The sequence below is a fragment of the Phocoena sinus genome, chromosome 4, assembly GCF_008692025.1.
Source record: "Phocoena sinus isolate mPhoSin1 chromosome 4, mPhoSin1.pri, whole genome shotgun sequence".
Taxonomy (NCBI): domain Eukaryota; kingdom Metazoa; phylum Chordata; class Mammalia; order Artiodactyla; family Phocoenidae; genus Phocoena; species Phocoena sinus.
The window spans coordinates 78,392,221-78,405,993 of NC_045766.1; the positions used below are offsets into that span (position 1 = coordinate 78,392,221).

Genomic DNA, 13,773 nt, shown 5'->3' on the forward strand with positions numbered 1-13,773 from the left:
TTGGGTTATTTTTCTAAGTAATGCTATCATTATTTGGCCTAGGGTAAATAGCATTGTCATTTAGTGACCATAATTACTCACATTACAGTGGCCTGGAGTGCAAAGACCTCCTCATTCCCCAATGATCTGTTTAACTCCAGGAAAGTCTTCTCTCTAACCAGGTTGGTGAAGTGAGCGCGTGTGTGTGTGTGTGTGTGTGTGTGTGTGTGTGTGTGTCTACATTACCAGTCTGTGGATTTACATGTGACAACAGCCATATTCAGAAAGTCATGACATTCCCTTTGAGGGAGAGACAAAGGATTCTAAGGCCAAGGGTGTTCAAGGCATGGAACTGTCCTAAAACAGTTTCTTGTTTAGAAATGCGTGGAGTAAATAGGAAGAAGGAAAGTAGTGTTGGGGAAGACTGCAGGGAGAGGAAGGAGGCGGTGATGGGCGTGGGAGACGCTCACTGTTAGCTATAGTTGGGTACGTAAAGGAAGAAGGGGTGATAAAGTGAAGAATATCTGGCTTTTATCTTAAATGCTTTGTGAGGAAATACTGTGAGTGAACTCTGCTGATACATACGATCAGAAAAGAAAGGTGACTTTTTACTAAATGAATGTGTGGACCATAAGCAAAACTCACAACAGCAAATGATAATGCACAAGATGTAAATTAAAACAGTGCGTGTATATAGTGTGTATAGCAAGGGAGATAATGGTACAAAGTACCTTATGTAAGGTAAGTGCTCAATAAATAGTAGCTGCTATTCTCTTGTTGCTTGAATTCCAGGGGAGAGTAGAACTACAGGGGGAGACATACAGAGCCTAAACCCATGTTTCTCAAACTGAGTACTGAGTGATGTTAATATATGTGCTTGGTTAAATGGTCTTTTAGTTGCAAGACTTCAGACCCTTATAACGTTCCTGTGCATTATTTATCTTCCTCTCTAAAAGAAAGTACTATAAGCAATGTTTTCCAGACATTTCACCACAGAAAACCATTTTGAAAAATACCATAAATATTTAAAGGCTAGTGGAACAGTTTGGAAGTATGGGTCAATTCTAGACAGATTTCCATAAGCAGAGTCTGTTTACCCCAGGTCTTAGTGAGCTTGGTGAACTCACTTCCTAAACTATAATTCAATTTCGTGAAGAAGGCTTGGGACTCATCGGGATCCCAGGGCCAGTCTGACAGAAGATTCTTCTGAGCCTGACTCTAGACTGGGCCATTGGCATGTCCATGTCTATACCTACCTAGAACTGGCTGGGGTTTTTTATTATCAGCTTGAAGTATCCAGGAATCTTCCTTTTGATTTTTCACTTGCCCCATCCGTACCCAGTCAGTCCATCAGCAAATTCTGTCGGCTCTGCTGTCAGAGTATATCACCTCTCTATTGACTGTTCCGTCTCCATGACCACCACCTTAGTCCATGCCGCCATCATTTTGTACTTGGGCTATTGCAGTAGCATCCTAGCTGCTCTACCCCTTTGCCCTCTAGCTTTCTCCATCTACTTCTCTGCACAGCAACCTGAGCGATCTTCATAAAGCACTTATATAATCACGTCACTCTTCTATGTAAAACCCTCCACTAGCCCTCATCTCATTAAGAATAAAATATAAACTTCTTACCCATGCCTACAGGGCCCTACATGCTCAAGCCCTTGCTTGCTTTTTCTAGCTCACCTCTCATTGCTCTCCCTGTTGGGCCCTGTGTCACAGCCACAGTGACCTTTCTTCTGGTCCAGGAACATGACAAATTCCACCCTGCTTCAGAACCTTCACACTTTCCTTCTGTCTGAATTGCTCCATTCATCCCTCAGGTCTCGGCTCGAAAGAGTGTTTCCTAACCACTCGATCTAAGTGGTGACCTCTCTCCCAGATTTCTCTGTCAAACATACTCTGTACTCTTCTAAACATTCATCACAATCTGAAATGATCTTGTTATTTGTGTTTACTCACTGTCCTCCCTCTAGAATATGTACTCCTTCAGGACAGAGCCCTTCTTTCTCCTTTACCAATGAATCCCCAGCACCTGGAACTGAGCTTAGCATATAGTAGGTGCTCAGTAAATAATTTGTGGAATTAATCCACTGGCCAAATGTATTGATCAATGCACTCAAATATCTCATCTGCAATATGAGAAGATGCATAGTATCCTGCCCACCTCAATCATTTCTGTGCCAGATTCTGCAAGTATATTGTGCACCTGGGAAGGTGGTTGATAGTACGTGTCCATCAACACCTTGCTTAACCTTGGACATGGTAGTAATGCTGGGCTTGCTTAGTCTGAAACCTGGATTCTGATTTCTCAGGTCCAGGTAAAGTTGGAATTTACACAGACACTAGCTGAATAGTAAATATTTTTATTCTTTCTTTCCATGATCAGCAATTCTGATTTAACTGGGCCTTATTCCCAGAGTAAGCATATGTCCCAAGGAATGTAAAATAAAGCATTAAATTCTGTTTTCAGTGATTCTTTGCCCCAAGGCCTCTGGTCATTTTGTCTTCTGACCTCACCATTTGCTGAGACCTTTACTTTTTGGGAGGCTTTCTGCTTTTGTTCTTTCTTCTGTTTCATTTGAATGGCACCTGTGATGTCCCCAGTATGGGTAAAACAATGTATCTGGATTTCCACATTAGATCTCAGAGAAGTCTTCTCTCCTGGGGAAAGTTCCACCAGAGGCACAGTGGCCAGTAGTGAGTGGAGTCCCAGGGAACAGACCAGCCCCTTATCTGCAGTTTTACTCTCTAAACTCTTCTGCCATTGACCCACAGACCACGTTCCCGACTTCCGCTGCATCTTGCTCCACTTTTCAGTGAAGTCATTTCAGTGTGTGGCATTTCTCTCGTGTTCAGTCAGTTAAAAATGAAGGAGAACAGAGCTTTAAGAACTATACCGCCAGATAATACTTGGGAATGTTTTTACCGCAAATGATAATCTGTGTGTAGTTACTGAGCTAGTGGGTTTGGGGTAGAGTTTCTAATGCAGTCCTTAGGGAAAACAAAATGAACAGAAAAGGAGGTCTTTGTGCATTGTTGGTATAGCTTAAGGGTCTCACAGGATTTTAATCTCTGCAAAAATAGGGAGTTTGCTACAATGGAGCAGGATACCTGGCACATTCCCACTAGTGGGCCTCCTGTCGGCTAAGGCCTGATTGGCCAGCACAAGTAGGTTTTGCAGCTCCTTTTCCGCAAGCTGTGGCTTCCCAACTGCTCCAAGGAAAGAATGCAAGGCAGGAGTATCTCAAGAAGAATAGAATGTGCATGTTTTCATTGACTTTAATCTCAAGGCACTAAAAATGTGTGTGTGTGTGTGTGTGTGTGTGTGATATTATTGAAAGCTGATGGCAACAGTAAATATATCAGTAGAGCGGAAAAATGAAAAAAAGAGTTTTGAGAAATATCCACCTCATTGTGAAAGTTGTCCATGGACTTCTATGCAGAAAAAAAAGCGTATTTAAGTAAAGAGAAGGCTCAAAATATGTAGTTTAATTAGCCCTTTAACACTGTTTCATGAGATAAGCCATACAGTCCTAAAGTAGGAGGTAGCAAACATTTTATCTTCCTTATAGAGGAGACCAGAAGGGTGAAGTGCCTTGTCCACAGGCATTGAAAGCTGAGTCAGAATTAGGCTTAAGCGCCCAGGATGCCTGTCCATTTTCAAAGGACTAGGTACTCTTTCAGTTTCCTGGTCTCAGACGCAGCCCAGCACGCTGCCTTCCCCGCGGGATCAGATAATATCTGTTGACTTCTGTAATACACACCACTTCTAAAACATTCCCAGTTAAAGTCTTAATCTCTCTATCTAAACTCTCCTCCTCTATTCAGCTCTCAGTAATGTCAGAATTCAGAACTTACTGTTTAGAACTGTGCTGTTCAGTAGGAAAAGCACTAGCCACAGGTGGCTCTTGAGCACTTGAAATGTGGCCAGTCCCATTAAGATGTGCTGTAAGTATAGAATACATGCCGGATTTCAAAGATTTAGTATGAAAAAAAGGAGTGTAAAATGTCTCATTAATAATTATTACATGCTGAAATGGTAATCTTTTGGCTATATTGGCTTAATAAAACAAATTATTAAAATAATTTTATCTGTTTCATTTGGCTATTTAAAATATGGCTACTAGAAAATTTTAACTCATTTATGAGCCTGGTGTTATATTTCTGTTGGACAGCACTGCTCTAGACAGTTGTCACCTAACCATATGTTGCATTTAGCCACACATTGTCTTGCCTTAGCTCTTATTAGATTGTGTTGTTCTGTTATTTAAAATTCCATCTTCTCACCTGAACTGTCACCAGCTTAGGGACATGGACTATGCTTTATTGTTCCTTGAGTCCCTAGCATCTAGCATGATATTTGATATTTTGTTGCTTGATTATTCCATATTTTGCTGACTTTTTCCAAAATAGGTTTTGTCCAATTCCACTCTGGACAATGATAAGGAAGTGCAGATTAAATTGTGTTTGGAGTGTAGCTTTTTTCAAAAGGATTGATTTTATGTAATTCTTAATTCATTCCAGAAAGATTAACATTCCTCTAAACTGGACTATTAAAACCCAGGAAACATGCAGTGGGTGCTGGAATTTCCTGACACTCCTGCCCAGCAGAGAGCAGCAGTGTTAATTGATGATTAAGGGTCATAATTGCCACCTAAAAATCTTGGGGAAGCTCTACATTAAGCTCAGAGATTTTGAGCCCCATTTTCCAGAACCTGTCGGGGTATAGGTCCAGGTAAATAAGGCACATTGGCCCCAGTGGCTGCCAACCTTGAACCAGGGTTGAGAAGAGAGGGCTGCGACCAGCCGTGATTGCTAAGTAACTGCCAGGAACTCTGACCAGATGGTTGTGATTTCCAGAGTCCCTGAGAAAATACTAGGGGATGCACCCTGGGTGGCCTTACCCTTTAAACATCCTACAATTTTGTAACTGAGGTTGTGGCTGGACCACATGCTTATAATTTCTAGGCTGGCTGTATTATACTTAAAATACAGTCATTTCTGCTGGTTGCCTGGGAGAGTCTGACCTTTCGCTGGGTTTTGTGACCAGAGGATCCCTGAGCCACTGCTTTTGGTTCTGTTGTTAAGGAATATTTAATAATGCACCTTTGGAAACCTCCCCTCTTCAGGGGGAGATTTATTAGGTCTCACTGCTGTGGAATGATCCCACTCCATTGACCACATTATTGCCGTAAATTTATTAGGACCGGCTCCCTTTGGCAACGATGCGTGAAATTAATGATTGTCTCTTTAGAGAAGTAGTTAGAAGGATTTGTAATGACAAAGATTCTGAAGTAACAATGGTCTCATCTGCCCAGGTTCCCCAGCTTTGCAGCAGCAGAACCCCATGGATATCCTCATGTGGCAGTTGAATCAAGGGAGATTAAAGCTACAAGAGGCAGCTCAGGCCCAAAATAGTACTTTCTTTGGGTTTTTCATCTTTCCTAGGTTATGCCCTAGGAAAACCGAGTACCAAAATCTATAGCTGGGTTTCTAGGGTCTCATAGACACCAGGTAAGAATTCCCACATTATAAATGAAAATAAGCATTTTCCACTTGGGCAGCCTAATAATTAAGGTGACCATGTGTCACAGTTAATGCCTGTTGTCCAAGTAATCTATTTGAAAGTTCCCCCTTTTACTCTCAAAAATGTCCCAGTTTGGCTGATAAAATGTATCATAGTCCTACTATGAGCACGTGTTCCCCCACTCAAGCTCACATACCCCTACTTGCCCTCAGCACTCATCCAGCATCCCCCTCATAGAGGAGCTAGGCTCCATAGTGATATATAAATTAAACCTGCAGCCTCCTTCACTGGTCCTCAGACTCAGATCCAGAAAGCTCCTGGGGCCAGAGACCGCCCAGAGAACAATATCACCTGCACAAACTCTTCCCCAAGAATCAACTTCCTTTGGATGCCATCTGAAAGTAGCCCTTCATTTGCATGTGGAATTGCTCTGGGTATGTACCCAGCCGGTGGGAAGTGAGGAGGAACTGGGTAGGGAGAGTCCTCAAGAGTCTGGGAGTGGGTAGGCTAGAGAAACAGACCCTGCTTGTGGAGCCTGAGGGTGATGACCGCCACCTGCCTCTGGCATTTCGTTGGAAGATTGTATTCCTCAGACTCCAGGTTTTCCCCCTACTTCCCCCCCCAGTGCCCCCCTCCCCCTGCCCCTGTCTGGCAGTTGCCATGACAACACAATGTCTGAGCACTTCTAATTACATCTGTCTATTTCTCCTAGAACCATACCGAGCCACACATATGGAGACTTCATTTAGTCCAGAGTTTCTTGCTGGGTTTTAACCCCTTCTGCATTCCCTGGGCTGGAGAATAATTGCCAGGATGCTGCAAACTTGACAGATGCTTTTCAGCTCCACTACCCCAAAAGATTCCCAGGGCTTTGTCTATGTCTTTAAAGAGGAGACTTAGGCTGCTCTGCTATGCTGGGTCTCTGGGTCTCTCTGTTCTATTTTGTTCCAGTCAACCCTGCCTTCTTGGCTTTCCCCCCACCCTCTTGCCCGCTCCATTCTGTCAAATGGTCTCAGCTCTTGGTTGGACATCACAATTCCTTTTCCCCAAGCACCAGGGGAAATAAATCACACGGGCACAGCTAAGTCTTTGCCCTGCCCTGGCAACTCATTTCAGTGTATTCCAGCCCACTGCAAGGTCAGCCTAGTGGATGAGCCAGAGGGGAGTGGCTAGAGATATTCTCAGACTGGAGGAGGGGAAGAACAAGGCAAGAAGCCTCTTTTTCTCATGTAGGAAGACTGACCATCTTGCCTTCCTTCTACCCATAGGGCAGTGTCGGGTGGGGTTCCTGAGAAGAGGTAACACAAAACAGCTGCCTTGATAATAAGCCCATTTGCACAATTTCTCTTGGCCTCTTCTCACGTGCTTCTCTTCATGTCCACTTCTCCCTTTTATAGGCCACCTTGTTGGGCTGCTCTTGGGTGGCCTGTACGCTACACTCTGAAGTCCCACCCAATTTTGCCCTCCCTGAGGGACCTCATATTCCCGCATCACCTCATCTTCCACCCTCCCTCCCTCCACCAAATTCTCATTCCCTCAGCGTATCAGCTAGGTTATACATTAATTGTGAACAAGGACATGTCTGAAAGTCATTTCAGTCCCCCATTGTTCTCCTGTCCACTTTATCAAAACACACATACATGTGCACCCCAATGTCTTTCTGTGGGTCTAAGGCAATCTCTAATTAGTGAAATTCCAAGCTAAATATTTATGGCCTAGTGGAAGAGTTGGGTCTTGATCCTATTTCCCCAAAAAGACTGGTCCTGGAAGGGGGCAGCCCCAGGAGGGAAGCTGGCACAAGGGCTGGCTTTCTGCCCCTGCTCCAAGTCCTTAGGGCAGTGGGGTTCAGTCCCCCTTTCATACTTTCAACGAAGGTTGACTGAGTGTCACAGGGTGCTATGCCAGGACCTGTGACAGAACTCTAAAACATAATCCTTGTCCTTTAGAAACTTATAGTTCAGCTGGGAAGACAAAATCTGCACAATTAAAAGTTTTTTAAAAGTGATCAAAAGGAGTTCATACAGAGAGGGATGAACGTTCAGAGAAGGAAGGAGGAATTCATACCAATCAAAAGGAAAAAGTCACTGAGGATGGAGTGGTGTAACTTGAGCTAAGCTTTGAAGGACAGGAAGAATTGGGGCAATCCAGACGATAAATCAGACTTCCCCTCTCACTGTTGTGGCCTCTCCCTTTGCGGAGCACAGGCTCCAGACGCACAGGCTCAGCGGCCATGGCTCACAGGCCCAGCCGCTCTGCAGCATGTGGGATCTCCCGGACCGGGGCACGAACCCGTGTCCCCTACATCGGCAGGCGGACTCTCAACCACTGCGCCACCAGGGAAGCCCGGTGACATTATTTTTTTAGCTGGTCCTGTGGGACGTTCTTTGCCCATCTGAAGGTTAAAGAAGCAGATAACAATACCTCATGGTGCTGACATTTTCAAAGGGTAATGAGTTTTCTTTTCAAACGTAGTACCTCAGTTGCCCCATACCCTTTATTTTAGTCTGCTTTGGCCACCTGCTCTACTCACAGACACCTCCTGAAGTGCCTATAGCCAGAGGACCTGAGAAATGAGGATTCCTGGAGGTGAGAAGGCCAAGTAAACAATGAAGTCACTCAGAAGAGAGGAAGAAGGCTGAGCCACGTGCCAAAGACCTGGTTAAATGTGGCCAAGTAGGTGACAGTGTTGGCATTGGTGCCAGATCATGTGAACCACCTTGGAGAGCAGTGGATTGCCTTTCAGTTTTAGGGAGAGCCATGTGCAAACTGGGATGATGGAAAGGAGCCACAAATGGTTATCCCCCAGTTCAAGGAAGGTACCCAAGTTCTCTGCCACATTGGATTCCTTCCTTAGGAGTTATGTGATATCAGGAGCTACCTAAATTGAGAAGAGCCCAGGCCAAAAGGGCTGGTGAGGAGAACTTGTAGCTCTTAGCCTGTATTCATGTCTCTTCTGCCTTCCACCAAAGCAGGGGAATAAATCCTGTATTCCACTCAGAAGTCCAAAGAATGTGAATTCTCTTTTGTTCAGGGCTTGGGAAGCCTGGGGAGGTGGAGGGTTGGCTTGCTTGGGAAGGAGTGCCGGGAATGTGTGGGGATGTTGGTCCAGATGTGGCCAGCACTGCAGGGGACACTTCTAAAACTGGCTCTCAGAACTCTTCCACAGCTGCCCTAGAGCTGTCTCCCTTCTTTAGTTGAGGGAATTGGGACTTAGGTGTGTGCGTTTTTTTTTTTAACCTTTAATCAACCATTTTCCTTGAACTACATGTGGAAATAATTAGAGCATGAATGCTGAGTAAATGTAAGTCCTGGCAGTCCCAGACATACTTCAGTGACAGGTTCTTGGCAGGAATGAAGAATTGTGAATCTCATGTGAATTTCCTTTAGCCATTCTCTCCCTTCTTTTCTTCCTTTTTTTTTCTTGCAAGGCAAACACAAATAGAATAAAAATGTTATTAATGGCATTCTAGGGGAGTAGAGGGTTCCAACCAGTTAAGAGTGAAATCAGGCCACTCAGTTGGGGTCCCATTACTGCTCCCCTGATTTCCTCTGCCATGATCCAGGAGGGAATGAAAAAGCATTGCTTATGAAAATCCTTTGACTATGAAATCCAACTTTAATTCCCCCACCAAAGCCCGGCAAAAACCGTGAAACACCCTCAAGAGGGTCTATACATAACCAACATCTTTAGTTTAGTTTAGGTTAGTTTCCTTGGGAGATTAAAGTTTGATACTCAGGAACATCTGAAATGGTAAATTCCTGTGCTTCCTAGGTAAGAGAATTCTAACAGTTTAAGGGACTTTGGCATCATCAACAACACTTACATTTTATAGATGGGGAATCTGAGGCCCAGAGAGGTCAAGCACCTTGCCCTAAGTCACACAGTGTGTTAGAAGCAGAGACATGTCCAAGGCCTCTCTCCAGGCTCTTGCACCAATTCTCTTTACATAGGACCTCACTGCCTCTGCCTGGTCTGACGCCTGGGTTACTGATTCAGGTTTTAGCAGAGGTTTAAAAGTTTTTTTGTGGGTTTTTTTTTTTTTTTGCCTACTTCCCAATGTTTGCCAGAGCATTTCTCATGCAGTGCCATTCATCTTCCATTTCTAGGAGCTCTCTGGACTTCCTGGTTTTGCTCCCAGTTTTCTGAGTGTGCCTACTCTGCTTTCTTGGCTGGTCCTGCCTTCACAGCCCCCATACAGTTGTGCAGGCTCTTCACTGCACAAGGAGGTGAGGGCGGCTGAAATCCAGCCTGCACTCTGCTTGCCAAGCCCTGTAACCTGGCCCGGTGTTGCATCTGCCCAAAGGGGAAGACACGTTTTCTGATTTGCACAAGGACCCCATGGGCAACCTGCCTTCCTTTCTGCTGCTCTCTGTGCTCATCTTGTCCCTTTGTCTCAGTTGCCCTCAGCCCTCCATTCCTACCCTTTCCTCCTGAGCTCATTTGTTCTCATCATCTACACAGATGATGTCCAGATGTGCATCTCCAATCCTTTATTTTCAACTTCGTGGGATGTTTTACTGTCCCTTTAGACTAATGTCCATAACTAACTCATCATCGCCTGCCCCTCTTTCATTCAGCCCCTTCCCAGGGCTCCACTCTGACAGACACACCAGCAGCCTTCCAGGCCTTCAAAGCCAAAGATCTTGGCAGCTCCCTGGATTTTCTCCTTCCTCTCTTCTGTCTGGTATGTTGCCAGATCCCCTTGTTCTTTAGAGATTGCTCTTGGATTTCTTCCTTTCTCTGAATCCATGTCACTGCCTTCCATGAGACTTATCACCCCAGACTCTTTCTAGCTGGTTTCCTTGTGCCCCCAATTCCTCCTGACCTATTTCTTCCCACATACCACCACCCAACTGTTCTTAAAACCCTCCTGCTAGGGTTTCCCTGGTGGCGCAGTGGTTGAGAGTCCGCCTGCCGATGTAGGGGACACGGGTTCAAGCCCTGGTCCGGGAAGATCCACATGCCGTGGAGCGGCTGGGCCCGTGAGCCATGGCCGCTGAGCCTGCGCGTCCGGAGCCTGTGCTCCGCAACGGGAGAGGCCACAACAGTGAGAGGCCTGCGTACCACAAAAAAAAAAAAAAACCCTCCTGCTCAGAAACTTACAGATTTTCTGTCCAGATCCTACCATTCTTCAGGACAAGTCCCACCTCGTCCATGACACCCATCTCCTAAGGTCAGCCCCATTGACTTCAGGACTGCATTGGTCTGTGTGTGTTAGTTTCGTCTCCCAGACTACGTTAGAAACTTCTGTGAAGGCAGAGGCCATATCCTGTACTCTTTTAGAGTATATGCCACAGGACTTGTACCATGCTGGTCACAGGCTGTTATCCTCTTTTCTTTTTTTTAAAATAAATTTATTTATTTTATTTATTTATTTTTGGCTGCGTTGGGTCTTCGTTGCTGTGCGCAGGCTTTCTCTAGGTGCAGCAAGCAGGGGCTACTCTTCGTTGCGGTGCACGGGCTTCTTATTGTGGTGGCTTCTCTTATTGCACAGCACGGGCTCTAGGCACGCAGGCTTCAGTAGTTGTAGCACGCGGGCTCAGTAGTCGTGGCTCACGGGCTCTAGAGTGCAGGCTCAGTAGTTATGGTACACGGGCTTAGTTGCTCCACGGCATATGGGATCTTCCCAGACCAGGGCTCGAACCCGTGTCCCCTGCATTGGCAGGAAGAATTTTAACCACTGCGCCACCAGGGAAGCCCCTGTTATCCTTCTTGTTTGTTGTTATAGGCATTATCAAATACGCTTTCTGAGAGGTTTAAACTCCTTGCTTTGGCTTTCACTGAAGAAGACTAGAGGACTATCCATACCCTCTACTTTGTCCTTTAAAATGGGCAAGTCTCAGGCAGATGGTTGGAAAACAGAAAATGATACCATGCTCACACCTAACAGACTAATTCAGGGTGGAGAGTGGTCTGGCTTAAAAGTTTCCATTCAGGGTTCTGATGAAACTGAAGGGTGAAATTGTGAAACCAGGGAACTTACAAAAAGCACCCTTTAGGAAGACTGCCACGCTATCTTGGGAATTCCCAGGGGTCACTCTGAAGACTGTTGACAGATAGTGGGGAGCCCAGGAGCCCCTGTCAGAGTGACATCATTGCATGTGCCTGAGTTGGGGAGATAGCATGGCACTCCACAGGAAGACACCCAGCTCATTGCTGTGGACCATGACCTGAAGGCATGGGAGCAGAAATGCCTACCTGCCTCACAAACAGCTCAGAGTTACAGCCTCCTCACTGCCAACAGGGATGAATACTCCACCCTCATAGACCCTTGTGAGATTATTTTCAGTCCATGTGAAAGGGCCTAACATATTGCTAACTCTGTGCTTACTAAATGCCACTATTTGTTTATGCTATGACTGGACAAGACCACTGCAGAAAACTGAACTTACCATTATATAGAAACCAAGCATCCAGTCTGCCATGCTCTAACTGGGCCACCTCAAAAAAGTCCTAACATATGGAGGGGGAGGCATTCCAGAGATGGCAGATGAGCAGCTGGGAAGGTGAAAGGGCTTCCATATGAAGATGGCAGTGTAGATCCTTGTGTGACAGGGCCAGCACTTAAGAGAATGTGACAGAATCTGTAAAATAACAAAGACAGTGGTTAAGGTAAACAGCTTTGTCCCATTTGAAATTTGAAAGTAGGCATTTCCATGCACACAATACATTTGGGGGGTGATGCAGCCCTTATTTTGATATCATGAAGCTTAGCCATGCCTTACCCCAAACATCCTGAGTGCATTGTCGCTGGCCACTGACACTGACACCAACCTGAAGAACCCCAAATGACATTTAATGTAAAAAACGTTTACTGAGCATTTTTCTCTGGCAAGACAATGTGGTGAGTCTGTGGGAAGCCAAAATGTGCAGGCGTTTAGTCTACTTGAGATATACTTTGTGTGCATAAAATATTAAATAGGGCTCTGACTAACAGACTAAAGGCCTCAAAGCCTTCTTGTTTATGGTGAGTCAGATTGACTGAGAAGCTAATTAAGCTTCATTTTCGGTCCTTTTACTTGTAAGGCCCACTTCCAAAGCCCTGTGCCCAATTTTGCAGTCACAGTGGTGTATTCTTTTGCTTAAGGGGGGCCCCTCAACTTGTTTAAGCTTCAGGCCCCACAAAACCTGGGTCTGGCCCTGGTGCCTAAACCTTAAGATGAGGGATTGGCTGTGAGCACCCACGAGGGAGGGACAAACACAGTGCCTATTGCCAAGCGCATCAGAGCAGCTGCTAGAAGTCACTCCTTCCTCCTCTTTCCTGGAATATGTAGGACGCAGCAACACACCCTTCAGAGAAAAAGAATCAGAGAATTGAGCAAGGTCACCTGATGCTCCAGCCATATTTCAGGGTCCTGAAGTGGCCTTGCTTTCTTCCTGGCTTTCTCAAGCCTGTGCTACTGGGTTCCATTCCAGAACGGCCGTCCCAGCCTGTGCCCCACCCAGGTCTCCTGCTCTCCCCAGTTCTGTGAATTCCTTTGTCCCCAGCTCTGGTGCTCAGCATATCTGAGGGGCCCTGGTGTTCCTGTGAAGTTTCCATGACTAATTCTGGCAAAGCAAGGAGAGCCTTTCTCATGTCAGCAAAGCCGCTCTGTCACAGAATAGTGGCAAGGGGAGCCAAAATTCCACCTTGGCATACGTAGGGCTGTTTTTTTTCAAAAAGAAAGTTGGGAAGGAGAAAAGGGATGGAGGGGACAGAGCCAACCCAGTTCACATTAGTGAAATGATGATGGTATATTAAGCTGACAGTTTTATGGCTTTGCTTATAAGCTTCCTCCCCTGCCAAAGCACACTGTTCTTCCAGAAATTGTTTTACTTCAGAAGACTTCTTTTAAACATTCAAAGCATATTTTATGTTCAGGCTTAGTGCTGGTCAGCCCAGAGACTCAGACACCCTGTCACCTCTACTGGTGGTTTTGCAAATAACTGGTTTTCCCATGGCTTGCAAAGGACCTTTTTCAAGTGCAAAGATAATTTCTGTTTTGTTTTGTTTTTTTTTAGACCTTGGATCCAAGACAATACCTTTTCTAGCTCTGATTTGTAGAGAGGCAAAGTGGTTTAGTGGAAAGAGGACTGGAAATAAAGTCTGGAGACCTTGGGCCAGGACCCAGGTCTGTACCCATGAAGTCTTGGACCAGTCAATACAGCTGTGAGCCTCCATTTCTTCTTTATCACAGGATGTTACATCTGGAGGGACCTTAGAAGTAACCCCTGCCTGCCTATCCTAAAAGGTTTGGAAAATAAAAGTAACAGTAAAAATTAC

The 13,773-nt window shown here is 45.3% G+C and overlaps 1 protein-coding gene across 8 annotated transcripts in view; it reads left to right on the plus strand.

Moving 5' to 3' along the window:
- Window positions 1–13,773, plus strand: part of FSTL1 (follistatin like 1) — a 50,816-nt gene that overhangs the window by 14,563 nt on the left and 22,480 nt on the right. For 2 of the 8 annotated variants that reach the window (XR_004349584.1, XR_004349586.1), the window contains one exon: window positions 89–161. The exons of the other annotated variants lie outside the window; for them this stretch is intronic. The gene's annotated coding sequence lies outside the window, so the exon portion shown is untranslated. The remainder of the gene's footprint in view (window positions 1–88; window positions 162–13,773) is intronic. 8 annotated transcript variants of the gene reach the window in all.